Raw genomic sequence first — 27,326 nt, 5'->3', positions numbered from 1 at the left:
CCTGCCTGATCACTAATTAGCTGTTTACTGTATTATATAAAGTAAAGCCTCTCAGGTTACAATTTACCTTGTACAGACAAAATTGGGGTAGCTGTAAAACGGTTTCTGTCTATTGCTGCGTGTTTGAGTAACAATAATTATGACGGAAAATGACAACTAGTTCAGTTGTAAGTCATCATCCATCGAATTTATCATCTCATCAAAAAGTGAAACGCGTTGCACTAAAAAGTGTGTGCACATACCATACGTAAGGGTTAAAAAAATCATTGGGTATGGCCAGTAATTACAAGTTATTGCTCTCTTGTAGTAAAAAAATACCCTGCATTATTCAAGTAACCCATGTAAACCAACTTTATTGCATATTGGATCACTGCTAACTAGTAAAGAAACACAAAGCCTCAGTGCAATCCTCAAACTCTTAAAATCTTGATTTTAATGAGCATTATAAATTTAAATAACTAATAGCATTTCAATATGCAAATTAAAGTACGTACGTAATTCTATGGATGCATTCGATCGCACTACTGTTGTTAAATAAACGAAGTGTAATTTATACGGTCATAAAATTTTAAGATTTGAATTCAAAGGAAATGAAATGAGGTTCTATTTTATTTTATTTGTGGCAATAGACTTCCCGATAATGTTTGAGAACTTATCTTCTCGAGTAGAAAAGTGGTGGTGGTGTAATGTGGAAACCCGTAAATAAAGTTTAATTGCTGAGTAGTACATATTCATGTGGTGGTTCTATGAGGTACTCCCTATCCAATTAAGGGTCCCTTCAATAAGGTATTGTATTTTGTATGGAAAAACACCCCCAATGATGGAGGTATGTATTTGACTATAACTTATAATTTGCCTTTTTATTTACTTTTAGAAACAGTAGAATTGATTTTAATTGTCAGATATTATTGGTTGTGTAAAATATCATTGAGATTTACATTTTTAATAACTCGTAATGAGAACAGATTTCTCGCATCAATTTTAACCCGTAGTTAGTACAGTACCTACACAACCACAGCATAATGATTAAATGGTTGGAACGCTGGTTTCGTTTCTAAAAAAGGGTTCATTACTTGCACCACCACCCGTACTAAAAATGATTTGTTTAAAATCAGTCGTCTTCTACTAAATCACGCCTTACAAGGAGTTGGAACGGCGTGAAGATTCCATGTATCGATTCTCCCTTAATTTATTTAAAGCCTGTTTTACGCCAGTAATGAACTACTGGTGCTCTTTGGACAGAGGAAAATATATAAAATACAATGCACAAAATGAAATCCCGATCATGGTAAATACAAAACAGAGGAAGACTGGGTTGCATGAAAAGTTAACACCCAACAGGGACTCCGGCTTCATTGAAATGAGCAGATGCATATGCACTGCATTCTTTAGGACTTGTTTAAATTCTTGTCAATTTCATCCTTCCTCACTTTTGTTTGTTGTAATCCTGCAATGATTACGGCATGGAGCAATTGTTTGGAGTTGGAATTCTAACGCAACCGGGTCTAGCTGGTCTCGTCCTCCTTTGTGCAATAAGTTGTAGAGCATTAGAGCACAGCAGGGAATTCTGTACAAATTTCACCGATAACAAAAACACGGAAATTAAATGTAGACTTTCACAATCTTGAAAAATTTCAAAATTACTAAAATTTAATTAACTTCCGTTGATTGTCTTGTTAATTCAAGTTATAATTAAAGTAAAATTCATTCCGTAGCCAGACATCCTAGAGAGCGAGTTAGATCATTTTTACACCATTCATTGAATTTTCTATACCCACTTTGAGTTTTTATTCTTAAGTCACAATTTTGTAGACAGCACGAGATCAATTGGTCTTCGTGTTTTTAGTTTCCTAAATTCGTGCTTTACAAACAAAGCCAGGAAAATTTTGAAAATAAAGGTTAGATGACTAACTAAAGCAGAAATATGTTAATTCGAAAATTTGCACCTTTTGCTTGATCTTTTTTAGAAATTTAGGAAACAAACTAAATAAACTGCCTATGATGCTCTTACGAAGAAGAATTAATTAATAGCTAGAATATCCAGAGAGAAAATATTCAGTGAGCAGTGGGATATTGTAATGCGAACAATGAGGAAGTGAAAGTGGAGGAAAGTTATATAATGGGAAGTGGATGCGCTCGAACATTTAGGCAAGCAGCATCACGCATAATGAAATGGACATTAGTGACAGAAATGTACAGGTTGACCTAGAATTTAAACTCCGCTCAAAAGTTCGTCAATCTTTGATGAAGAGTTATCTTGTCGTCAATTAAGTATGTTGTTTCAAGCACTGTTCAGAATGATTGAACGTGGGCGAAAGTTTATGATATACTCGTCCTTACTGTTATTCATAAATTGGGATTTTGAAATTTTGCAAAATTCATCATGAATTGTACATCTCGCACCCTTCCCCTTTCATTCAACCGTAGTTTTAATTTCAACAAAACTCGGCCAACACCGAGCTGACAGGGACGTAAGTACTTAAGACAAGCAGAGATTTTTCCGCAAAGTCGAATCTTTCCATAGACAATCTAGATTGAAAGAATTGCGATTTGAATTCGCAATAGGAAAAAAATACTTTTTGCAGTTACGGTTTCTGCTCAAAATGTGCTACATCGTGTTCCCAGCGTATGACCTTTTCCGAAATGCTCGCTTGCATAAAGCTAAGAAATTCTGGCTGAGTATACGTATGGAGGAGTGTGATTTGAATACTTCGATTTTGATTCAGCGACCCACTCATCCGAATGCAACCTGATGTAGCTCAGTGTTTTGTCTTTTGACATACTTCAATTTTTTCTTCTACTGCACAGAGTAAAATTTACGATTGGAACAAAGGTTGCATTTTTTCTTGTACATGCATATATTTTGTCCTGATTGAGAATAGAAAAACTGGATCACAGCTTATCTAGTATACGAATGTCCATATTTGTCACCACTCACTTGTTCTCCAGAAGGACTGATAAACTAAATAACAGCATTGCTTTCCATGTTCTGCTGTTGATTTGCTTTAATTTTACTGATATAAAGTGACATTACTCAGTCCTGAATCCAGTCTCATTTATCAATATTTCAGTGGTTTGCCAAGTAAGACGTGAGGACTGGATTGAGTCGTCGTCCTGTTTTTATCTCCGTCGTTGGAATGATGCATTTTGCAGTTTCTTGCATCTGTGAAAGTGGACGAGTTGAGGAATTGAACCACTTTCTTATGTAGATTGAGAATATGCGGTTATTGTGGTGGTTTCTTCTCATGTTTTTCTCCACCAACCAAGGGAATTCGCATGCAATTCTCGTCACTTCCTTGCACTGAGGAAGAAGGGACAAAAAAGATCGAGGTGTCACGTTTCATGTCACAGATGCTTCGTGTACTTGATGTTGATCCAGTGCTGTCTTCTATTGCATTTCCGAGTGGAATTCACTCGTCTTTGAGCATATGATGAAGCAAGTGAAAATCAGAAACGCTGAGATCACAACTCACTCTTTATGTGTTTTGACACCTTTTATTTTTAGGTCGCTTTGTACCAAGCACCTTGGCCTTCAAGGAGAGAGTGCACTGTTTTTGTAAACAATGTACATTAAAAAAATATCTAGCTTTACAAAGTTTGAATAACAAGTTTGTTTTCTTAATTTCCTGTAAACGTTGACAATTATCCCGAACCCAGTGCAAATACCCGTATGACCCGTCATCGACAAAGACATTTCACCAACCCATCCAGCATAACACAGAAGCTGTAGGGAACGCAAGACGATAGGAACATGAAGCCAAGGAGGAGGAGAAGGAAGGAAGAAGATTCCAAGCAGGTTAGAAAAAGCACTTAGATTAGCATACTTAGTAACCAGACCACGATCCAATCCTTCTTTTCAAATACGACATGGAAGGAACAGAAACAGAAAATCTGTTTAGAGATCTGGAATCTCGGATGGACCCAGTCTACAGCGATTGAGGAGAGTCTGCAACATTCTAAAATCTAGATTTTCTTCAAGAAACTGTACGAGTATTCCTTCCTCCTCTTTCTCTCTCTCGAATTCAGACGACAATACCGAATTGTGCTACTGACTCTCAGCCTGTCACTGCCCTTGGAATTTGAATCACTCTCCTTTTCGTTGAGCTTGTTGTCTATTTTCATAGGAATTTGCATTCGTAGTGCAAGAAGGGATTAAGAGAAAGGCAAGTATTTCCAAAATGTAGCAAATTAACGCATTTCACCTTGTTTTACACTGATAGTAAAGTAGTCATCATCCCAAAGATCAGCTCAAAAGTCATATCCGACAATTTGTTCCACAAGCTGTACATTTACAACTGGAATGCAAATAAATAATTATTAATCTGATCACATCTTCACCAGAACCCACTCCACGTTTACTCGCAATGTCCTTGCTATTTCATATCCAAACTTCTCCACCCAAACCCTTATACTTTATAGGATTTACCACATTTATGTATGTAATTGCTGGCATGTACAGGGAAGGCTCCTTATTGATATTTTTCTTATTACAGGCATAGGCCAAAACGTATAGGGTTTGGTACTTCTATTAATGACCACGTTTAAGGAAAACTCCAGAGAAAGAGTGATTGACAGAATCCTTCTTAATTTTATTCAGGTGATCTCTAACTGATACCTGTCTCATTTAATATTCAAGTCAAAGGTGACGCATTGCTGCAAGAAATCCCAGCAAGGAGCAGTGCCCGAAGGTCAAATTATTCATTGTTCCATTGTCATCATCACTTTTATCTTGGAGCATTTTATTTGATGGTATCATCATCTCTGTGTCGGTTTGTCGGTCGGTCTGTAATCTCTTTATTAGAGCCAATGGATAGCCGACAACAGAAAAAGTTGTGTTCCGTCAAGCTCTAATTTGAATGTTAACAATTATGAAATAATTTTAAGAATGATATCCATGTTCTACAAGACACAAAAGATTGAATCGGGACAAGAGGAATCTTATTCGCTCCGGATACTACATGGGAACCGATAGATACCATCAGTGATGGTATTAAACATTAGTAAAAAATGAGTACATAGAACACTGGTTCAACAATTAATATGACAAAGAAAACCGCAAAATCTCATTTCCCAAATTTCGCGATCTGAAAATTTTATTTTTCACTTTGTCAATCTCGAAAGTTTAGAAATTATTTTTAATTATATATTCAATTGTTAGTATCCAACTTTGTGGTGGTGAATTTAGTGACTCGGCAAAATTGAACAACTTTGGATTACCCCAAATAGGGTAATCCATGCCATAATATTACACACAATGCTACCAAATGTGTGTTGATTGGACATGGGCCCAGATCAAACTCTAAGGTTGCGTGCTCATTGGGCAATGCCTTTGTGAGTGTGAACCAACTGCTCTAAATTCTAAATGGAAAAGAATGCACAATTCATCTTCACGGAAGTCAGATTACTTACTTAAAATGTAGAAATCAAAACAGAACATGATGACGAGGTGGTATTTGCTTTTGTACGCGTCCATTGTGCCGTCAATTCAACTCATCAGCCAGTAATGCTCAATGTAATGGATTCGTAGATTTCTCACTAACAACCAAAAGTCACAGTTTATTGTAAATTAGATGAAAAAATGTGGCGTGAGAATATCGAGAAAAGACCACCCTGCTGATCTTGAAACCTTCTGTTAACACACAGAAATGAATGGCTTAGTATTTAGAATGGAAAAAGTGCTACTTTTGCTGCTGCATTATACATAAAACTAAACATTATCGCCACACCAGATCGCCAGACTTGACAACCAACTGCCTCCCTTCAAATTTGGTATGAAGAAACATTCTGTCTCATCATAGTGTTTGAATTAACTTTTTGCTTCTGTTGTCTCACTCAAAATACCAACCACGACGATGATGATTTACGAAATCTAAAAAAAGTCAAAACACCACAACTGACCTGAATCAGAGCATTTGAAGAGTATGTCGTACAATGTATTTACATATGTGCAGTAAGTAGTCTTGTGTTTATAACTAACGACTGGTAAGGAGCTTATTATAAACAATGAGGTTTTCAAGGTTTTCCGGTCTGTCACAGTTACCAGACGATTTACTTTCACATATGCACACTCGAGTAATTTCTATCATAATAGCAGCACTTTCTTGGTCCGTAACGTGAATGAAATTGAAAATAAAATAAAATCACATGCATGTATATTTAAACATTAAGAAAATTGTTTAGAAATTCTATTGTTTAAGTGTACTTTTTCTCCCAAAAATTTACGTTTACTCATCACCATCATCTTCTTCCTCTTCCACACGGACGGGTAATTAACATCAGCAACTCAAGTAAAGCAAAAGCAAAATAATTCCTCAGGATTTTAACGACTTGTCAAAAGTCAGACTCGAACATCAGATCTGGTCGTAATTGGCTTCATCAACGCACGTCCGAACAAGTGAGAGAGGGACTTTGATTCCAAAAACCGATGAAAGTTGAAACATGCAACCCATAAATCGATGATGAGGATGCATGCAACCCATTCACCAAGCCTCATGTACATACATGCAGCAAATTACTTTATACTTATGCACCTTCCTACCTACCTGCACATGGTCTTGGCTATTTTTTAGGCATGAATATCCCCGCAGCATTGCAACAACTACGCAAAACTCCAACCAGTAAGTAGTTGGCAGGACGCTTCTGAGGTAAAAAGTGGGAACGTGATTTATTACGGAGATAGGAGGAAAGCCTGATCAGGGAGCAGCCAGCTCTAAGTGAGACAATGAATGGTCTTTCCAGACAGACATTCCGGAAATCAACGGAATTGAATAGAAATTTGGAATTGGGGTGCCGGAAAGAACTAAACACCGTTGGAGATTGTGTTGGTTGGTTGGATGTGCTGCTAAGATTTCGTCCGCTTTCTTCCCATTCTTTGACTTACTACTTTATTTTCTCAATTTGGTATTTTCTAGTCTAGAAATGTGTTTGTTCCCGCACAGCTTGAGCTTATATTTACTCCAAAGCTGTGGATTTACTGTATATTTCTGTTCACTTTAGCTGCTTAACTTGCTTTCTCCTTTTTGCACTGATAGTCGTGGAGCCACACATACCCACACATGCACTATTCACAACTCTCTCCCTTTCACTTATATTTGACAACAACGGCTGGACAGCGTTTCACGTTTTGCTCCCTATTCGTGTGAGAAGCTCGTTTAACACCTCGAGTCAAAGAAAGAAAAAAAAGTACATGGATTTTGTAGGCTTTCTTCTTATCCTGCTATTATGAGAACTCGAAATATATGTAACAATATTTTCTGACTGTCTTGTAAATATTTTACCCAGTCATTTCCAATACGCCCTAAATACAGAATGCAAATACATATGTATGCATGTCCCACTATAAATACGTAAGTAGTGTATGTATGCTGCATACGAATGCCCATTTTGTCATGGTCAAGTGGTTACTTTAACAATTTTTTTAAAATAATACGAGTATTATGTCACATGTCAAGAATCAGCAGTAGTATATTTGCAATGTGCATATGTATTGATAGAATTATTACGAGGACACAAAATGTCATGAAATAATTTTCTACAATTTTTACTCACATTTAACATTAGAACGCGGTTAAATATGCATATACATAAACCTTCGTAAAATACTTTTCAATACGAAATTAAATGGTTTGACAAAGGCCAGCACGCAAATACTTGCTTGTTAATAATCAGTAACAAACTACTACATACATACGTTCGTACGTATGTATTGTATGTACACATATAGGACGAAAATACAGCTTGTTCAAATAATCCAGGATAATTGAGCAATTACGTCCAATGAGGGTACAGAGGTTGGAATATGTTCATAATTATTATTATTATTCACTCGGTTTCTGTTCCCACTTCTTGTTTGTATTACTTATAAGCAATGCTGAGCATATTATTAATTACTGGGTAGGAAATTGAGTCTTCTGCCATTTAATATTGATTTCCGAATCAAGATATAATTAAATTGTTCTCTAGCAATTAATTATTTTTCATCACAATCCATCATTAGCATATGTCTACGGCAAAACAATTTTCATGTAATTTTATATCCCCGTAAGCACTGTCTTCAGCGATAATTATAAAGTCGTGCCGAGGCAGTTATAAAACCACAGAGTAGTAAATACATAAACATGTAAAGAACTACAACAACTTATAGAGTTAAAATATTTACAGAACAAGGTGGCTGTATAAAAATGCTGCAACACTTATAAATAATTCAATGGAATACTAAAATATAATGATTAGGATTATCTGCAGATCGACGGAATCGCCACGCTGTCAATTAAATCGGGTGAGTAACTTATTTACTGAACTGCAATGAAATAAATCTGACAAAGCGTTTAAACTTTTGGCAAATTTATGCAATAAGATAAGTCAAGAAATAAATGTCAGAGGGAACCAAGAAAGGTAGCCAGATGCACTTGTTGGGCAGGGTAATAAGTGGGTGTCGTAGCTTCTGGACTTGCTAAATTCAAATTCGTCTTCTTCTTTGTCACGGTGGAGGACAAGTCATCATTATTATTACGACTAAAACCTGTACCGTGTTACAATTAAGAGCCAACCTCGACAACATTCTCTTCTAACCATCAAGGGAACTATTTACTTAGAAAAGTGGCCCGATTGGTAGTGGCAGTACATATGTACACATATTCTATTGTTTTCTTTTGCGGTACAAATCTTTGCATAATTAGATGTGATGCGAAGTTCTGGGCCATTAAACACAGGTAGGGTTTGATGGATGAAGTGAATTATAATATCGTCACAATTGTACTTTTGTAGTCTCTGTTAAACACTTAATCCATCCTTTGAGATATGTCAAGCGAGGGATTCTTTAATATATGAGTAGAAAGTACATATGTACACGTAGGTATTGCTATTCGCTTGCACAGAAGTAAGTATCGAGGAACATCTATGTATCGTACTGCAAATTGTGCAATTTTCTGTAGTGTATATAAGTCTGAATAAGTAAGAGTAAATAATTTCATCCAGTCCATATTATGCCAAGACTGCTAGTGCTGAAAACAGGTCCTTCCAGTTTTAATATGGACTAGAAGTCCTGATATTTATGTACGTACACATATTGATTGAACTAGTAAAATTGCATGATTTAGACATTGTAAAATCTTAAAATATTCCACAATTTTGTGAACATCGTGTTCCAACTTGTATTTTTTATTGCAATATTAAATGATTTTTCTCAATGTCACTACATATTTATTTTGCCAAATTATAGCAAAATTACAAACAGTCATCCCACAATTTATAATCTAATAGGAATAGTGCTATTAAACTTTGTATCCAATTTGAATCAATTGTAATGTATGCGCATCAAGATAATAAACAAGACAAATCAGTAATAGCACACAATGATAAAAGATGTGCTTTTATGATCAGTAATGGAATCTAAGGTTGATGCCATTTATTACAGAGCAGAATCGTCCAATTCTACATATTTGTTTCAAGACTTAAAAAAACTTGTTGGAATGTGTTGTTGTTAACTCAAATATTTTAACGTATCTTTTTCGTCTTGTTAAAGAATAGGTAAAACTTTATAGCGTTGCATTAAATAATCATCACGCTAATGAAATTCAATCCAATCTTATTAGTGAAAATCAGCCAGACGGTGTAAACTAGATTTTTGGTTATAGATCGAATTACCTTGTTCCATCTGCACCTGATAATGCAAACAAGGCGGAGAAGATGGTCTAGAGAATGGGTAACAATCCATAGTCGTACTTATTGCAGTGTTATATTTAATTATCGAACTCATCATGTTGCACGCCATCAGTTATTTTCTGCTTTATCGTTTTACTGCACGGCTTTTCCAACTGGTGAAAATTTAATTTTAATTCTAAACCTACAAAAGTAGGGGCTGTACATAAACTGGGGTTACGGGATTGTTAAAATTGTGTTTACAAAGAAATTTAATGAAACTTCTAAAGATTTTTTACGGTCACATACAGTTTGACATTCCAACGGATCCCAAACATTTCCAAATCCACTCCTCCAATTTAAAACGCTGCCTTTACTTAAATTGGACAAGGTTGTTTAATCATGTCACGTTATTATGTTCCCTTGCTTGCCTGCCCTACGTCATGTTAAATATAATGTGATTGACGAGAGTCTTCCACATCAGATTTGATTCCACTAGGCAAGCACAATAAAATTGGGGAAAAAACTTTACGTAAATAACAGCTTGCCAACCAGTGAGAAACACACATGTACACATGTAAGCAGTGTAGCCACATTAATGCGTAAACCTTAACACGAACACACAATATGAGACGAAAAGAAAGCAACGCCGAGCAAGTGAGTAGTCGTAAAATATATTCTTTGTAAACGCACCTGACGCCTTGGCCAGACTCGAAGAAGACACTATTAACAAAATCCACCAGATTTCAAACAAAGGTGGGCAGAGCAAAGTGCGGTATTGTGTTTGCCTACAAACCAACATTGTTACGAATCACTACTCGTCCTCGTACGTATCTACTACACCTTTGGATATGTCTTGTTTCTGATGTGAAATAATAAATTGGTGGGTACATGCTTCGAGAGAGCACTTCAAAGTTTAAAACTAAATCTTTAGAAAACTTGAAATCGTGGGGAAACAGCTTCTTGTAACACAACGGTTCTCATCATTATTACCCACTCACTCACTTAGGAACTATCATTATTTTATTATAAAAAGTTTGTTGAAAAACACAACTTGAGCACAGTGAATATCAACCTGTTGAAAAATACACAATCATGGATGTGAGATAAAAAGAGTCTCGTCTGCTGTTCATCATTCTTTCCACTGGTTCATTTTTTGTGTTTGCGATGTCTTAGTGGGGATTTGTGGTGAAATTTTACACATGCTCGAAGATCGGGTGAATTTCCATTCGCTTCTACATTTTAACAAAATTTGTTCACTATTTTGAAGTGTGTACAAGCATAAATAAAATGTGAATTTAATGAGACAAGGCTTGCTAACTTTATTCGAGAGTTGTTTAAAATTGCAGTTCGAATTTCACGTGTAACGGTGAAATTGACTGAATTGGAGTAATTTTGAAAATTGGATGATTTTTCAGTAATAGGAGTGCTCACAACGAAAATATTTACTTGGACGGTTCTGCAAAAAAAAAGACTTTAGATTTCATCTCGTGCAATGCTAGAGTCTACAAGCAGCATGTAAAAATACGTACATGTAATCTCAATAAATATTCTTTCCAGCCCGCCTATTTGTATCAAATCGTAAAAAAATCGAATAAAAATATTTTGTAAGTTTCTATCTGGTAATTAAGGAAGGGTTTTTGTGGGTAGATTTATAGGTATGTTGGATCAACTGGAGAACTGGAGCAACTTTTTCCAAGTTCACTTTTCCTATAACCCTTTTACATAAGTACACACTGCATACATGGATTTCATTCTTCGCCCGACTTTTTAGAGCTGCTCACTTGATCTCGGTTTCGTGTTAAAATCCCGACTAATTATAATCCAGAGAAGGCCAAACCAGAATTTAATCCTACTTCTTCCAAATACTTCTTGTGTATGGTGCATGCAAGTGTCAGAATGTTCAAAGTTTGGCTATAAAATGGGCATTTAGGCACCCATTATACCCGACTCATTTATTCTCGACTGCTCCCAACATTAACCAATGTTGGATATACGCATGGACAATGTACGTACGTATGTAGCAGGCAATTACAATATTGCATTACATTACAGTCAATCTAGGATCAATTTGAAATTTGAAAATTGAGCGAGGCCACCATTGGAGTGTTCACTTCTTCACTTGTTTTAATAACCGAAATAAGGGCCTACTGCACAACTTCACGTCAATTCCATCAAAATCTAATGAATCCAGTCCAATTCTAATCTAAATAATGGGGAAGCTGGGGAAAGACGAAAAGTAACCAAACAGGTTGTTGAGATGGGATTCGTTGATCCGAGTAGGAATTAATACGAATAACGACCAGTGTCCGCATCGTAGGTATCCGGATATATGCATCCATCAAATGATGCTCACTGAATAATTGCACATTAGTTGCAACTGGATTCCTTAAAATTGTCCGTTTACAAAATTCTCAAAAGGAGGAGCTAATTATTAGCCAACAATAAAAAGTACCCTCTCGCAATACTTAATTATCAATGAAATAAGGTACTTTATGTTCTCAGAAAACAACTATCTATTACAAGTTTCACTTGCATCATCATGGCGCTGTCATATGTGTCAGTAAAAAATATCCGTCAGAAATTGTCGGACTATTTTACTTATTTAGTATCTCATTTTATATGTATCTGAAATAATTTGGCACAGGAAAATAGATTATTACTTCATTATGTAAAAGGTAGCGTTCGTGAGGCTTATGTGTTACCAACCCATCATCTTTGATGCGCCTGTTCCACAGTAATCATTATGAATAACACAACTTATGAGTTTATTTAATGAACACCGAGTTGATTGAATTCACATAAAACAAATTGCAAAGTATATACCCTCGAGGTAGAAAGTATTCAAAGTAAGCAAACTGACTTGCAGGCATGAGACATTAAAAAGTAAAGGTGGAACCATAAAAATTTGCTCAACAGGATTTTTACCATTGCAAATGGCAGTAGACTGTAGACGTTTTTATGACAGCTTATTTTATACTTTACATTTATTTCACTACGATTGCAATTTATTTTTTTCCCTCGTATGCTTTAAATTCTGTTAGAGGATAGCTAGATAAAGATTTACTGTGTAATTTGATCATTTAGATCCAAAACTTTATCCTTGTACATTGGCAATCTTTTTGGTCAAAGTCTAGCAGCAGGATTGATGAGATATTGAGTGAGCATTGTGCATAAAAATTTGAAATTATTCAACTTTTTGAGCTTTAATACACAAGTTTAGGTCATTTACAATGTTGCGAAGTAAGGAAAAAAGATAAACATGTTTTCTGAGTCAAGCTTTATGATTTTACACGAGTATTATGATAAGCAATACGGGTAATGTAGCGCATAGAGATTTGGGATTTTGATTTGAACTGGTTTCATTGCCGATATTACACATTTGACAAGCAATTCTGCTCAGAACTAACAAGATGACAATTTTCTCCCAGCTTAACGCGTGTTTGCATACGGAGTGCATACCAATTTCATAATACCACTTTTTAGTATAGTAATTTTGTATTATGTTAAAAACTCGAAATTGGATAATGCCATACTGTGAGCAAGGTGTTTGAACACTAATTAACTAACACACATTAAATCACTCGCCATTCTTAAGAGGGGAGAGGAATGTATATTTTTTCATTTTATTGCGAACTTTGATGGGAGCAGGTGATACCAATAATCCAAGATTATCAGGATGGACTAGACGAGTTAAGTCTTTAAACTCTCCATCCCGTTTGAAAATATCAACATTTGTATCTCTCGTCGTTTCTTGTTGATGATGTGTTTTACTCGGAGGGATTTTTGTTAAGTGATGTGTTGTAATTTAATCTATTCCAACACCTGTCCTGTCTTTTCTCTTGTTCTGTCTTTCCTCAATAAACATCCCACAGACTTTTGAGCAGTGTTAGAAAGGAGTGAATTGCACTCAGGACAACATGCAGTTTCCTGGGGTCATTTTACATCCTCTCTACTTACTTAGGACTCATTGTACATACTGCGATGAGTTTTAGCACTCCCAAATTTGTAATGTGCCAATCTCTTCTGTCTCTTACTAGTTGCAGAAATTTTAATTATTGATTATGGTTTTTTCAAAATTTTCAAGATGATCAAATGCTCCTTGTAATTTAAAAATGATTGACTGCTTTAAAAAATCAGATTTTCTTTAAATTTTTGGACAAGATTGGCAAAATCTCAATTCCTATATTACAGTCGAATTATTCAACTTGAGCCAAGTCCTGTAACGCCGTCATTTCTATTTCATTTAGGGAGTTACCACAAAAAATTCTTTATAATTTTTCATGTTAAATTAATATACATCATGGTCTGTTGACTCGTTAAAGATGCATTATATTTCATAATTTAATTTCCAACATTGGGCCTCGGCACAACATGTCTGAATTCCTTTTTATTTCACCTTGTCGAACATGTTTAATACATTGCCCGTCTTCTGGTCTCCTCGCTATCTGCGAGTAAACTGGATCTCTTGCAAAAAATTAAATTCAATCCATTCCAATTTCAACCAACCCGAGCTAACAAGTGGTCAACTCTGAAATTCTTTGCGTGTGATACAACAGCACAACAACATTCATGAATACATCCATCAAGGCTTTTGACCTTTTCTTCCCTACCAGTTTTGGTTTACGTATCAGAGAAAAAACTAACTGGAGTAGATAGTTAATGGTTTTTCTCGCAGAACTAAGGAATCCGATCGATCCTCTTCACCTAAGTAATGGTCAAATCACCACCACATTCTCCAATTTGCTATCATCCATTTTTAAAAATGATTGTAATAAACCACTAATCGTTTCGTTGGCCAGCCTAGCGTCCAATTTTCTTGAACTTTTATATGCATTATGCACAACTTGGGACGGTCACATATTTGGGGGCAGATTGACACACATAAGGAGTGACAAGTTTATTTAAAATTTTGATGAATTTTTAATATATCATGAAACGAGTTTTGTCATAGTTCAGAGTTATATAGTTGGCAATGCCAATCAGCCATCCCTGGTATTATTATCAGTCGGAAGCACAATGCCGGGTTCAGTTGTTGGATTTTATATTCTTGTCTAATGTAGAACCTCTGTGTGATTATCCTCTTGCAAATTGTCAATGTCCAAATGTGGTCGATGAGGGAAAGGACTCCATTGCAATTAATCCCAAAGAAGTCGGAATACTTGTTGTAGATAGAATACGTACAATAAATGCTCCTCCAAAACCGGACGGAGATGAGGCTGATGATAAAATGGCCACTTACAAATAAATGGTTCGATGTAGTGAAAAATGCCGACGTATCTGAATCATTCTATTGCCAAATTTGATGTAAAAGTTCCGTTACATTTTTAATGCGAGATGTAATGAATTTGATTTATTGAATTATTAAGTATATAACTACGGAAGAACCTGTAGCATTAATGATGATAACCGAGCAGTAACACTAATAACAATAAGGTGTATGTGGGGCTATATGCATATGACCTCTGCGAGTATATAATTGCTTAATTTATAAATATTTTATTGTTTGCTTTTAGCACATATACTTTTTAATAATATGCCGCTATATTGAAGCTATTAATTTTGAATGCATAATATGCAGGTTGATATCTAATTTGGCAGGTGCATGGTCGAGGATGCTTGTCGTATATACATACACATTATTTGCAGTCCATTTTCCGTCATATGTCGTCATATACCTCTAGATGCATCATATCATATGGCAAAACATAGCTAAAATGCATTGGAATTATGTAACAGGACCGCGGAATGCTCGTCATTTTTGCAAAGTTTGCTTGTCATTAATTTAAAAAAAACGTCTATGGAAGCTTTCAACTTTATTTTTATTTTCTCTACAAATTACCAACCCACATCGGGCAAGACTTTGTAGCAGCTAATAGTTCGGGCGTGAATACCGTACAATAGCATCATATCATAACTTCATTGTTGATACATTCTGCATCTCAATTTCCAAATTATACACTATCCACGAAATAAAATATATGTCCAGTTCCACCCTAAAGACAAATGATTGCAAAAAATGAGTTGCTCAACTCTATGTAATGGATGGGATGGATGTTCGGTCTGGTTTAGCCACACCAAAACTGTGCATGACCTTCAAATTTTGAAGGAGCAGATCTTTGCTGATACGCCTTTTCGTAATGAAGATGAACGTTTCCAGACTTTTTCGTATTAATTACTGCTATTAAAAGTACTTTTAATTTTTCTTAAACACATGCAACTCGCGTATCATTAAACAAAATTTATGTCTTGCAAAAATTGGTATGGAAAGTTGTTTTTCATCGCAATAATAATAAATTGCCCGCTCACTGAGATTCTACAAGCTAGTCGTGTTATGTATGCTCATCATAAGAATGGTACAAACATTTGGTAGACTGTTTGGACGTGAACTTGAAGCAGATAGCAATCTGTCCATCTAATTCAGTGCCATTACCCTGCATTAGTATAATGATGATGATAATGCTGAAACAATGCAGAATATAAAGAGGGAGAAGAATTGGATTGGATGCATTCATGGTTGAAAGGGGAGTTGTAATATTTTAAGCTAATTGTTTGGCTGTCCAGAATGCCAAGTTTAAGATTGTATTTGTTTGTCAGAAAAGACTTTGCATGTAAATTGGCAAATCCTTGGTGGCAAAGGGGCAGGTTTCTCGTTTGTCCCGGAGGGGAATTAAATAAATAAAATTAAATGGAATTACTTGCAACTTGGAAAACTCATCCGAGCCAAGCCTACTTCTTCTCTCCCTCTTCTTGCTGATCAGGTCGGTCTACTTTTGTTCGATGGAATTGACCAGATTACTTCATTAATGTGTATTTATGAAGATAATTTATATGCCCATAACAGCAGCCCTGTGGTTTCTGCATTGTCCCGTTTTTTGAAACACAATTGTTAAATCCAGCCAATGCAATATTTTAAATTTGTTCCTAGAGGAAATAATAGAGCTACTTGAGTAGTAGTACATAATGTTTTGCAATTATTTTGGTAACGAAGCACTTTACTTGCAAATTGTCAATATTTCATGCAACAACAAAAATTAATCGCCTTGAGTGTGATGCCGTAACTTAATTTATCCTTGATCACATATTTCCAACAAAGGATTCACAAATGCTGAAAAATATTTGATTGAGAGATCTCAAAGATTTAAGACTTAATCTGGAGACGGTTCATAAGTACACGCAATGAATAAAAGACCGGTTAAGGATAAAGGTTGTCTCCCGGTCACAATAAGAAATTACCAACCCTCCCACTTAACTCCAATTATCGTTATCCAGCCCATGCCCATTTTTCATATTTATTTGCTAAGATCTAGCCCATACATCGTGTTGTAGGCGAACGTTACAGCTAAAAAATGTTTGGTTGCAATTTGCTTTGAATGGAGAAGGAAACCTGCATGCATTCAGGTGGCAAAAGAAAGTAAAATCAAGTTCAAGTTTATGGCTGATGTATGATCAAACCAACGTAAGTAAAGCTAAGAAGGTATTTATCTTCAGTTCTGTCGTATCTCTTGGAGAAATAATGGGACCTCAGCAGTGCACCAACCACAACTCTTGTGCAACCTGCAGGACACCGGAAAGCTCCAAGTTGTTGTTTTTTCACGAGGATTTTCGGCGATGTGTGTATGTAACCCTTTCTGGTAAAGGATAACGGATGGGATTAAGCGAAATTGCATTAGTATCGGATGAACACAACTTTTACTTGTTCGAACAAACTCCTGTAAAAAAGTGCGGAAGAACACGTAAACTTGCAAAACTATGCCAAAATCGTGTGTGATGAATTATTCGTCATATTTTTGGCATGTCAACTGTACGAAAATTCAACACATTCAACACCACAAAAAATTACAATCCTATTGTATTCCTTCTTCCCTGAATAGGTTGTAGCATGTACATTATATTGGTCACCGACCGACCCAAAGCATACAGGGCCGGGTGACCAACGAACCGGAAGAAGAGCGCTGTCCAGCCCAAGCCAGATCGGATCTGTGTGTCTTGTCCGTGCCGAGATGGAAACAAAACAGATACAATGGAACGCAATTACAATACAGATAACGACGACACGGCGTGGCATTAGTTTCCAGATCGGGAAGTAGAGAGAACTCCAACAGGGCGGTAATGGAAATGGATGGTGAGCTGGATTGGAGTGGATGGAGGTGATGTGGAAAGTTACGAGTTGTGGTCATCCTTACGTAATGCTGCGTATTTACGGCGTGCAACCCAGTAAGTGTTTCATTACTGTGTCCATGATCCGAGCTCTGACTTTGGTTTGGGAACATTGATGCAGAAAATAAACGCAAAATTGGTGACACCTCCTCCTAAAAAGTGCCTTTGTATTCGTAGTAAACATATGTATGTAGTAGTAGCTCGCTTTCTTTTACATATGTAGGTATGAAATTTTGGTGGAAAACCATGCATTTGAGGTACATTTTTGAAAAGGGTGAAAATATGGCTGGACTCGCACGTTACATTACACAGCCCGTCTGTTTTCCATCGCTGTCTCATTACGCTCCGAATGGAATTTAATCTCGTCTGCATTCAGAAAGTAGGAATTGTATTCCTCTGTTTCATGACTTCTGGTGGGGTAGTACTCTTGATGAAATGGAACTAATGGAATTGAAAATTGAAACAAGGCAGAACATTCCATCCCCGGCCATCTCTATGCTAACAACAGCCTCTCATACTTCTCCAACCAAAGCCCTACTTTAGAAGCGGCGTTAAGTATTATTACATGCAGACCTTGGTCATAAATACGCATTATGTAGGATGGGGCAAACAAGGTCATCAGGACATTCTTGCATTTTCACTCTGTTGAAATTTTATATTCTGCGAGAATGCAATAAATTCATTACATTCATTAAATTCATTCCAGAAATATAGAACTTCTGGTTCGAAGCGGGGAAATGTAGAGAATCACGAGTAAATTGCGCACTGAAATATGTTGCGAATAATGGTTCTGCTTATAAAGTATTGCAATTTATTATTGCAAAATGCTAGAAATAGGTAAGTTTGTTTGAAATGTGGTGTATACACAAAAATGCTGATTTTATATTTCTTTTTCCTTTTTTTTACTGGAAACCCTCACATGTTATAAGTATTTCCTGCTTGATGAAATGATGAAAGGGTAATTTATCCTCTTCTCATTTGTCCATTTAAACACAAACTAATCATGAAAATGGAGTATGGTCATAAAAGATAATGAGATGTGTGTAGTAGCCATGTAATAAGTTTGGAGGTGAAGGCTGAACTCCATAATATGGCAAACTGCACATTTCTCTTCGATTTTAGAAATACAAAATATTTTCATGTATAACATCGGTGATTCGAAATAAAATATCGCGTATGAATTAAATGCACAGTATTTGTTATCGTAAAATCAAACCAGTCCTTAAAAGTATTGATTTTGTTCTTCTTTAGCTCAAAAGTCATCAACATGTAAATTCTAACCAGCCGACCACACACTACTGCCTCCTCGAAACCTGGCGACTTTGTTGTAAATATGCCGATTTTGATCCTGACATACAAGTTAAAAGGCCAGTGGTCGTGCTCAATTGCTTCTTCTATCTGCCCGATATCTGTCATTCACCTTGAAAGATTTGATAAAGTGAAAGAACCTAAAACGAAGAAACCAAATGATACGAAAAAAGCAGAAGGACTGATTAGAATATTAAACAGCTATCTGTCTTCTTGTTGAAGAAAAGTCCGCATGTTCAAAGATTATAAAATGCTTCACGTGACCTTAAGTTCTTTTCGTATAACAAAGCTTAATATGTCGATATTTTATGCATGAAAACAAAAGTGGTTTTAATTGTACCTGCTGAAAGGTTAATTCACAAAAGTGACATTAAGCTCACTCTTTACATTTGTCTCACTTTGCGTGGGCGAACACAAACTGGATCCTCGGAAGCGGTGAGAGCAATCTGAAATTTAGAAATTGATAAAATCATTAAACATGCTACTAAGACTTTTGTACATATGTAATGTACCCAGTATATTTAAGTAATAAGATATTAAACATTTTTTTCAAAATCATGACCGTTGGGCTATTCGCTCCCTTTCTGCGATGATAAGCATTAAGCCTCATTCAATTTACCATGAAAACTGCACAAGCTTAAAAGTTTTTGAATCCTAATGGATTTTTTTTCTACCAAACACATCCACGCCCTTCTAGAATACGTATCATATTACGTTTAAAATGTGATATTCAAAAAATACAAAGGATGCATCGGTGATCGCATAAAGGGAGAGGCTTTTCAATTTTGAGACTCTTCTGGACCGTAAAATAAACTTAAAAGTGCAAACAAGGGGTAAATATATTTCGTTATTATGCCTTGAGATTTTCCGTGACATATGTACACTTTTTCACACACTTTTTCACACACCCAGACAAGGAAAATTCGATTGTTTTCTTTCCGAGTGACGAGGAAAAGAGTGGTGACGGAGAAATAGTGTAAAACGGAAGTTGTGTTAGATGCACAACAAAGTGTCGCACTAAGCCCTCCAGCGTCACTTTACTTTTTCATTCACTCCTTAATGCAATTCCTTCCCGGCATCTTGTTCTCTTGGTTCGCTTGGGAGTGGGAGGCAACGGAGGAGGAAGAACGAAAAAGGAGAAAGTGCATTAAAGTGGGATCCCCCCACACGAGCTCTCTTTCTCCCGAGTGGGGATGATTCCGAGCTTTCGTAAGTAGGGTGCAGGAAATGATAAGGCGACTTGGAGGGAAATAAGTAACATCTGAAAAGGGATTTATTTATCTTATCTTCTTTAGGGGTGGATAAGTGCGTGTGGTGGGTGAGCAGTCGTAAGAGGGATGAAACATATGCAGTGGACGATATCATAACTACTTTCTTCGTAAACGTGATTCTCTCATTCTGCATACAAAGGAGGATGAAAACTTGATGTTTGATGAATAAGAGGGATTACATCCCATTATTGAGTAAGCATTGAAAGAGAGGATAAGCTAAAGTGGTGGTGGTGGTGATTTCGAGTCTCGATATTTAGCAATTCAACAGAGAATTCAGAATAACATTATCATGTCTTCTTATGCATTATTACCTATTTTCTCATTATTACCTAAGCAGTTCACGTTGCACCATTCTTCCATTTTGCATAAATGCCACAGACATTAATAATTGAACGCAGGAGCAAATTGCGGAGAGTGCATGAGTGAATTTCGCATTGCTGTCCACACATTCTCCTGAAGGGAGAGTAATTTTCCGTCGCTGCAGGGTGCCCCCTCGTTGCCCTCAAGAGGGGTGGAGACCAAATTGAGAAGATGTTGGGGAGTTACGTACTCCTTAATCCTTACAAATTGCTTAGAAAGGTTTTCTTGGTATAATTATTTCGTAACGTTGTGATGGGATAGGAATCTTACGACCTGTCGTGTGCACTCATCAATTTAGAATTAATTAAGTCTGCGAGATAACTAATAAAACGTAGATCTGTACTTTACATAATGTAACTAAATTTAGTACTTAATATTGAAGGACTAAATAAAAATATACATTTTTAGCGATTTTAAAATCTCTGCAAAAATTATCCCAAGAAATGTTGCTAAATCCTTTCAACTTTGTGTGTTAAAAATGGTTACGCAAAGACCAAAAGACACTGCCAACGTGACGCACACCAGAAAAGAGATGCAGCGAAAAGACTCTGATTTTCTGAGGACGATTCGCGATTCTCGCATTTGAGCTGCGTAGATACAAGAGGAAAGTTGAGCTGGGAAATAAAAAGAAAAGACAAAGAGAAAACACAAGTAGTTTGAGATCTTTTGTATTTCTCGGCATTTTTTGGGAAGAATAAATTACGTCGGCACCTTCCATTGTTTATATATCTTCACTTTTCATGCCACATCCCATTCCCCTGTTTGACTTCGACTCCTTTATACCTTCGCTGCTACCCTTTTGAGCTGCCGACGTCTTCAGCCGTGCATCAGAGAGATATTCTGTTATATACACTTCACTGTTCAATACCCCATAAGAAGGAATGAAAAAGGTTCATCTGCCGAGGAGAGCAAACAACAACCTTCTTTTCATGCATAAAAAACAAGAGCTTCCTTCCAGTAAAATGAGTTTCATACAGTACCAAGAGGAGCACAATAACCTTATCTGTTCTCAACTCCTGAAAAAGTTTCCGCTGAGAAGTGAAATGTGTTTGCAACCGTTATTTGATAAGGTTAATGTCTCTTTATTTCGTGACATGTTGTATCAGTGTCAGAACCATGGCATGATAACATAGTCAACTCTCAACATCAAGAAAGTATGACAAAGAGAAAGAAAAATAAAGATCATGCTGAACTTGCTGCAAAAAAACCTGTGTCACTTTGTACTGGCCCTTTTACCATTAATATCATTGTGTAGAAAACTTGAAAAAAGATACTGTGGTAAAAGCTCTGGTCTCAAAATGTGTGTAAATGAAGATAAGGTTTCAACAGGAGGACCACATATAAAAATACACCTACTTTTATATATATTTTCAAGTAAAATGTATCTTAATTGTAATTTTAAAATAAAATGAAAAAAAACTGTGCCACTTGATCTCGTGATCTTTGTATGCGCAATATATAAATAAGTTCGACTCTCATAGAACTATGCCAGATAAAATAAGAGACGACGTAACACGAAGAAAAGATATGATTCAGAATTCCCCTGCAGGGTCTGCTTAGTTTCCTTCCGATTATTTTAAAAGATTTTTTTACCCTGAAAATATATACTTTTTGCCTACATTGCAATTTTAACATTCGAGTAGAACTAACCATCCGGTTCTCCAAAAAGAAACGCAAGCTGTCATATCACATTTTCTTGTCGTCCTCGTATCTCTACCGACGACTGTGATACCGCGGAGAAAAGAGTCATGGAGAATAAGCGGATGGAAGAGGGAAAGTAATAAAAATATTGGTTTTGTATTTGAATAATACAGTTCTTATTTCTTTACTTTAAATTCAACAGACTCTGTGGTCCGTGGGGGAAAGGACGTATCCGGAAAGTGTCTTCAAGAACGAGGAATGACGTCATAGTTGCAACTCTGTCCTCATCCTGTGCAAACACTTGCAGTTAAAGATGTTTATTCAGCGTTTGATCGGATGTGAAACTAAACCAATGTTTGTTTATAGTCATCATGATACCGTCGCATCACTGATTTTTTTAATCTAAATACTATTACACGCAAATATGTGTATACCTTTCTGTTGAGAGGTAGCAATTATACCAGGTGGAAAAGTAATTTGTTGTAAAAAAGAACAAAAAAGTACCAAATTCACCACAATATGTGTACATACAGCTAAAATAGGGCCAAACTAAATGCACAAAAGTATCCTTTTATTCTGTGAGGAAGGAAATACAGGTAAATCCATCCCGAAGCCTTTCAGATCAATTCTTACCCAAGGAAACTTAAGAAATGTGCGTAGAATGGAGTTGCACTCACACATCGTTGGCTACTTGAGAGAAAATAATCTGCCCACAGATTGAGCTTGTAAGGTTGAAGCACGAAGCCTTTCTGAAGAGGATAGAGCGTGACGAAGAATCTTTTCCCTCTGCATAGCAATCTTGGTGGTGATCTTGTATGCATGAGTATGCGAATTGAGAATAATCTGACATGGTAGTGCTATTGAATTGCAGAAAGTAGTGGGAGAAAAATGTGAAGTGGTGGAAATCCTGGGCGAATTTTTTCAAGGGGAAAGACAAGTGTCTCTCCTTTTTGATGGTGCCTATTATTCTTTCTCCATATTCCAAGTTGCCAAATCAAAGTCAAAAGCAAGACGGCTTATGTGTGCACCTATCGGTATTCTATTTACTTTCCTCTGTGCAATAATAAGCCCCAACAGTGGATGGGAAAATTATTACGAAAATAAAATGTTCAATATATATATGTTGCACATTAATTGAAGCACGTGGTATGTGATTCGGTATTTGAGTAGTTCGCCATCAAAAAAAGTAGAGAAAACTGGTTGGAAATGTTTGTTTGATGTGGTATTACATACGTACGTAAATACACAGCACAGCACTACCACATGTAAATTTGATTTCATTCCAACATATCCAACCCTACAATTCTCCAAGGTAAAAGCTTTCAACTCTGGAATGAACATTATTATGTTATCGATTTGAACTGCCGGAACATTTTAGTACGTGCACAGCCAAGGCACAAGCAGTAAAATAGGAATTGATCAACAAACTAAGTGAAAGTATAAACACATTAAAAATTAGGTTCCTTAAATACTGATACTTTGAAAATATTTATTAAGACGGATCATGAGGATAAAATGCGCTTATGTAAATAGCAGAATGATTAAAGTACTGCTGGTAATTATGTAATGAATCGCACTCGTTTCTATAAACTTCCCCAGCACACAAACTTCGGAAGTGGAAATTAAGTAATAAACTGTAACAAGCCGCAACAGAACTGGGTTAATTCCATTTCACGATTGTAGATAAAAGCCAATTTCATGCCGCGGTTGTAATTTTACTACGTTTGGAAATAGAAATTTGCATAAAAGCTTATTGCGCATTTTGCTTGCATATAAAAAACCTAAGCTATGTATTTCTACTTTGAATTTAGTATGAGTGCTTTCAACACTACCGTGATTCCAAAGTTGCATCGCCTTATTCTTCCAATAAATTTTGATGTCCTGCAGGAAGATTGTGCACAAGCGAAATGTTTGTAACTCGTTCCTCATTTTGGATTCGTCATCTTTACAAAAGAAAATCAAGTGCTGAAGCCAACAAAGTTGGGCCTCTATTGCAAACACGAGATACGGACAGAAGGAAATTTGAGCCAAAATTTAGCACAGGTCGCTTGTTGACTCAAGTGACTCATAAATATTCAACTGTTCAATCGAAATGCTCTTCTTGGCACTTCTTGCCAAGTTGAGATGACCTGACCTGTCTTGTCGAACTAGTTCCCAAGGACGCGTCACTCAATATTCTTACCTCTTCCAGCGACTCGGTTCCAATCTCTGTACATGAGTTTGAATACATGACTGAATATACGAACGTATGTATGCAGTGCTGGGACAAGACAAAGATAGATCGGCAGAGAGGAGAGAGAGAGAGTGCGGCATTTGTATCACTTATCGGAGCCATCAATGTCCCTTGGTATTATTGATACCAATAGTTTGCAAAGAGATTGTTGCCCGAGGAAATACAAGATATTGGAACTCTGCTCGATTCATAAGATTTTACACGCATAGTAGACACAGAGAAAACAGAGCGGCCGACATTATTTATTTCTCTTGTTTAAATCCCATATTGCAAATCTTCCTTTGTTGTTGAAGATGATTTACTGTGAATTGGAATTGGGTAGAACATCCAGCGGAACAAGAACAAGGATGAGCAACAAACATTCCTTCCTTCTTTGTTGCCCGTGGATGGAAGAAGCTATCTATTTTCCAAGATCGCATTGTGCAAAATTGTGCTTCGCCATTATACGACATGATGATGATGATGATGATGATACCCAGAAACCAAACCAACCTACGAGCTACATATGCAGAGACGGTGGTAAATTGGATGTTATTATGAGTGGAAAGTGGGACAGTGAGTATTCTGTAACTTGTGCCTTTATTCGTTCCGTGCATACATGTTCAGAAATATGTATACTCCTGAGACTTTAGCCTTTTCCCAACCTGCCGAGTCTGAGAAGAACTTACAATCAGATTTTGCTAGCCAAAGTTGTGGATGGACTTCGATCCCGCTTACCTACGCCATTATATGAGAGTAACAAGCCAAATCTATGGTCGCAATCCGATAGAAAATTCATGCGTTCCTTTTTATGACAAACTTTGCAAATGCGTTCAATTGTGCCGTACTCTTTCTTTCTTGGTATAAGGCGCTAGGTATGCAGACAAGTTTTGCATAAAGGAGCAAATTTGTATTCATGAATCAAAAATGACAGTTAAGGATTCCACCTTGATTCATGAATGTGTGTAAGCAGTCGTAATAACAATGAGACCAAGTAAGTAGTTCAAATTGGAAGGAGGATGCCTTCAAACAGCCATTCTAGCGAACATTAATGCAAATACAGAATATGTATGAACAAATTGACGTTCCTCCCAAATGTGTCACACAAGAAATGAATACGATCATTTATCGCTCAACAAGCTCATTGGCTCAATGAAATATTTTTATAGCATAGAAAACAGAACTATGTAAATGCCCACATGCTGTAATGCTAAAATAACCTTTAAGCCAATTTATTCTATAGCTCACAGATTTTAAATACTTATTTACCCACGAAATACAACTGAATTTATATCGGCGAATACGAATTAACATTAAGTTTGCATTATGCCAATTCCGGTTCTGTTAAATTGAGAAATAAATTTTCGTGTATTGTAGGGTTGTTGGCAAATGTTAATAAACCTTGTTGGGTGCATGCAATTGGTACTACATATTCTCACAAGAATTGCAAAAATCAAGTTTGGCTCAGTGGTGACAGCAGAATTTACAAATTAAATTCTTTCATTAATACCCAAGTCACACATGCATGCTTAAATCCAAACAATTTTAGACCCAAGATCCGATAAGATAGTTAACCGAGTTGTACGTAGCACATATTGGCTGTTATTATACACACACATAAGTATTACGTACCTATATGTATGTATGTACGCATAATTTGAGCTACATATTTGAGCTGACTATATTGCACAAGATTTTCGTGCTTTCTGGTAATATACATTTCCATTTGCAAATTGTCCTTTACAATCGGTGGTTAAATGCATAAACACCAAAATATTAATGAGGTAGCATGGCAAGTTAATTATGGTCTTACAACCAGTTTGGGGATGGTCGTTGTTGTACTTAATGGTTCTTCGGATTGATAACATCTGACCAAATTTAAGGGTGCAAAAATAAAAGTGTTGCAAATGTCACAAATACTTTATGCACAAACGGGTAGCTTTCTTTAGGTTTGTGATATAAATCATTTCATGTACATATGTAGGTATGTGTATCTGCATACGTAGTTCTTGTAAAATGCAAAAAATTATTTGACTACGGACAAACTCAATATGTAAAAATACATGTTCGTGTATTCATCTGAAGTAGAATTGAAAAGTTTTGTCGTCGAATTGGAAATGAAGAAAACAGGCTACGACATGAGATGAGAACATCAAACGCAAAGTAATTGAAAGGCTTCAAATTCAGAAGAAATTCGCCATTGCCTATAATATATTATATTGAAGAGGATGAGAACGTTTCGCTCTTATTATTAACTCTTCTGTCGACCTTCGTCAAATCTTATGCTTGTTACATGCATACGAATATAGCTACTAGTTTATATAGTCACATGCAGTGAAACCACATAATTATCTATGTAGCACTATCAGTCACTCAGTCGCTGCCTTGTTTACCACCTTTGATGGTCCACCTGCTGAGGGAGCCCTAATAACGAACCAACAAATCGATACATTGCCCGTATGAAGCATGTTCTTGTTCCAGAAATCTCTTCCAACTTTCCCCATCCAAGGAAATATTTTATTCATTATCGGATGGATATCCCCATCTTATCGCATCATGTGGATGTGATGTCATTATTCCTCCAAGTCGAGGAGTATCAACCAACAAACTTCAATTTAGCGTATCCTATCGCACCAAGTCTCCTATCACCGAAGATTTTGCGATTCTCATGGGAATTTTGTCTGACGCTCTCTATTATGGATGTTGTGTTGTAGCTCGTTATGTTTTTGGCGCAG

General features: G+C 36.3%; 1 protein-coding gene across 3 annotated transcripts in view; it reads right to left on the bottom strand.

Moving 5' to 3' along the window:
- The window catches only part of LOC110843394 (irregular chiasm C-roughest protein), a 145,112-nt gene that overhangs the window by 80,475 nt on the left and 37,311 nt on the right, over window positions 1–27,326 (bottom strand). For 2 of the 3 annotated variants that reach the window (XM_035847164.1, XM_022089357.2), the window contains exon 2: window positions 19,448–19,553. The gene's annotated coding sequence lies outside the window, so the exon portion shown is untranslated. Of the gene's footprint in view, window positions 1–19,447; window positions 19,554–20,707; window positions 23,587–27,326 lie in introns of those variants that run through there. The other variant, XM_035847165.1, reaches the window with a different exon arrangement.

The sequence above is a fragment of the Folsomia candida genome, unplaced genomic scaffold (assembly GCF_002217175.1).
Source record: "Folsomia candida strain VU population unplaced genomic scaffold, ASM221717v1 Fcan01_Sc002, whole genome shotgun sequence".
Lineage (NCBI taxonomy): Eukaryota > Metazoa > Arthropoda > Collembola > Entomobryomorpha > Isotomidae > Folsomia > Folsomia candida.
Note: the sequence above shows the minus strand (reverse complement) of the source record. Positions and strands in the feature narration are given on the sequence as shown.